Source organism: Eurytemora carolleeae, unplaced genomic scaffold (genome assembly GCF_000591075.1).
Source record: "Eurytemora carolleeae unplaced genomic scaffold, Eaff_2.0 scaffold26, whole genome shotgun sequence".
Classification (NCBI taxonomy): Eukaryota; Metazoa; Arthropoda; class Copepoda; order Calanoida; family Temoridae; genus Eurytemora; species Eurytemora carolleeae.
Window position 1 is genome coordinate 321969 of NW_019396043.1, and position 3775 is coordinate 325743.

Here is a 3775-nt window from a genome sequence, read left to right on the forward strand (position 1 = left end):
GATAAATATAAAAAAATACCGATTTCATACAGGATGTCCCAATAAACATGGGAATTCAGTGACGAATTCTGTTATGTTTTTTATTTGTTTGTTAATGTTTTGACCATGCATACGGTTGTACTTAGTAAAACAAGAAAATTACAGTAAACTAGTCCGTCTTCACTTTTCATCTTGTGGAGACATTATAGACACATCTTTACAGTCATTTACCGTTTTCACTAAATAAACTTTAGCAGACATAAAAATATTATGGTTTTAGAAGTTAGGAATTACACTGCTAATTCATAACAAAGACTATATCGAATTCGTCACTGAATTCCCATGTTTATTGGGACACTCTGTATACGTTCATTAAACGATATACATTCTATATATTTTAAAATAAATTTTTCGAACTAATGTTTTTTTAAGGATTAAAAATACAATTCTCTACAGGGAAGACCAGAAAGACGACATTAAAGCAATATTTAAGTGTATTAGATGTTATTACAACACAAATGGCCTTACTTTCAGTAGCCTAAAACAAAAAAAGTGAAATGATCAGTGCACACTGTACCATTGTTGTGTTTTATGTTCATCGAACTAAAGTCAAAACTTGAGTCTAAAAGTCGTCTTCCTATAATTTCACAGTTTTCTGGGTCTCACTGTAAAAATGCAGGGACACATGTATGTATGTATCGAACCATGATACAAACACAAGGGTTCATTTATTAATCAAAAATCATTTACAAAAGTTCATGACTTCATAGAAAAGCATACTTTATTATCTTATTGTGTAATCTGTAAAACATTTTAAAATCACATACAGGGTGTCCCACATCATATTAGATCGTCAACCGGTTTAAATTACGATTTTCGGGACTAATAAGAAAATCAGAAAAGAATGAATCATTTAAAAAATTGAATAAGGCTAATATAAAAATTTTCTTGCGGAAAATACTTATAGTTTTTTCAAGTATAATGGTTTTATTTTGGCGTTAAAACTTGGAGATAATCTAATATGATATGGGACGCTCTGTAGAATAAAGATTTAAAAAAAAATGAAGATTGTATAGCATTCAGCAAAATATATACATTCAGGGTTCCCTGTAGCTGTAAAATTGTGTGTTTCTTTCTTTGCCAGATTTTAATTCTAGCTGAAGTGCCAGGCGTTGCCCATGCAATTAAAAAAAACGAAATTTTAAGAAAACTTAAATTTCTTTAAAAATCTATTTTTTTAGCCGATGCTCCTCCCGGGATACCCATAGGTTCCCTTAAAAATAATTAACCTATTTGGTGCGTTTCAATAATTTGAGATTTTTAAAGTTTTTGAAAAAAGCGGAAACGGATCAAAAATATGAGTAAACGGACCTAAAATTTGAGGAAACCGATCAACAAAATGAGAATTTTAAAGTTTTTGAAAAAAGCGGAAACGGATCAAAAATATGAGGAAACGGACCTAAAATTTGAGGAAACCGATCAAAAATATTAGGAAACATATCAATTTAAAAATTTTTGAAAAAAGAGGAAACGGATCAAAAAAAATGAGGAAACGGAACAAAAATATTGGGAATCCCCTCAAAAATATTGGGAAATCCCTCGAAAATATTTGAATAAAATAAAGCGGAAACGGATATACTAAATCGATCAAAAAAAAGAGGAAACTCCTCAAAATTTGAATTTAGAGGGATTTCCGAAAAATTTGAAGAAAGCGCGGAAATGCCTCAAAAAAAAACCTACTTGAGGGGTTTCCGCGTATTTTTGATCCGATTCCGTGTTGAGGCGTTTCCATGTCACCTTGTGGAATTGCTAATTCATAACAAGACAATATCCATAGGCGGTTTCATGGGGTGGGGGCTGGCAGTCCACCCCCCCCCCCTGCGTGAAGTTAGTTGATTTTTACAAATCATTTCTCATTAAAAATATGTCTTTCAATTTCAATACATTGGATGCTTTGGCCCTGTAGTAAAGTATCAAAAGTGTAATTTGAAAGCATCAAAATCAACATTTGAAAGCATCAAAAGTAACAAGCAATCAAATTTGATGCCTTACTTACTTTATTTTGAGAAAATATTAACGTTCCAGTCAAATTATGACTAAGACTAATAAACTAAGAATTAGGAAGCATTGCTTTTCCCTGTCCTTTCCAGATGGATTTAGGACCACAAATATTTCCTCATTCGGTTGTAAAACAAGATGTAGGAAATCCTTCATTTTTCTGGTCAAAAATTATTTTTGATGCTTTTAAGAAAAACTCCAGAAAGGGCAAGTTTTGGCAAGAGAGGAAGAAGATGTATTACCCCCATCCTTTTTGGGACAATATGGCTCAGGATATCCAAACTGCCAAACAGTTTGCTGGAAATAGTAAATTAGAATTTAATGGACTCTAAGTCACTTTTCTAAGGCAGTACTATAAAAAAATATTAAGGGAAATTTAAATCTTTTCTTAACACAAAAAACAATGATATGGAATGCTTACTTTATCGTTCTTTTTGACTAAGCAACAAACATCGTGACTTAGAGTTGTGACTTAGAATCTGTCTTGAACATTATCAAACTCTTAAATTGAACAAGAAAAATGTGACTTAGAAATTATTGTGACTTCTAATTTGAGACTTACAAAGTGTCTTAGTCATAATTTTGACTCCAAAAACAGGCTTATACATATTTGTGACTTTTTAGAACTTTTTAGCTTTTAATTTGTTTAATAACATTACAGGGAGGGGGTAAAATCAATATAAGAGGGGGTAAAAAGAAAAATTTTTTTTACCCCCCTGTCTTGAATCCTGAAACCGCCTATGACGATATTGAATTCGTCACTGAATTCCCATGTTTTTTGTGACACCCTGTACATTACGTAGACATACCAGCTGCACTCCGTCAGATATCATTTATTATGCTTGATGAGAAATGAAATAAAACAAATTTTTTTTCGAAAATCTTTGTCGATATTGAAATTTTCGCGAAAATGCACCAAACTTCGACAAATTTCAATCTTCACTATCGCGAAAATTTCACGAATTTTGTTTGTCAATATCGCGAGAATTTTACGAATTTTGGTTAACAAAAGTTTCGTTGGAAAGCCAACCCTCCATGCATAGCTGGAAATTCCTGATTCACAATGGTACCCCTTGCATCTTTGTTTAATCGAGTATAAATTGGATATCAATGTTCCCTTTTTTTAAAGTGATTATTTTCTATTGTGGTTTCTTTACAAAAGTGATATTTCTAATGCAGGAAAACAAATCATGAATTATCAGAATTTAACACTTTAAAACCTAGAAAATCAATAATATCTTCCACATTATTGATCAGCTGAAGGTTTCAAGTGTACCTTTGTGAATCGGGATTTTCCATCTTGCAAGGAGGATCAGTTGAAATTATGCTCTTATAGTCCCAATTTTATTCTTTTTTTTCTCAGAAAATCGAAAAAAAAACACTTAAATTCCAAAGGATTTTTTTTTGGTTGAAATGGCCGGAGAGGGGGAGGGTTTAAGATATACTTGATTTTTCCAAGTTCCTTGCAAAGAATAAAACCGCAAAATTCCGCAAATTCTGAGCAAAAATGCCTAAATTCCACGCAAACAAGATACGAAAAAATGTGCATAATTTGCGAAAATAAAATGCACAAATATTGCACGAAAAAGTGTGAGATGTTGTAAACCCCGAGTTTAATTTGGTCTACAGCAGGATTTAACGCAATAATTAACTCTCTTAGTTCATATTTATTAATCTAAGTTTACTAATTCTATATTTTTTAGGAGATTAGTATTCAGCACTCAGATCCACCTCTGTA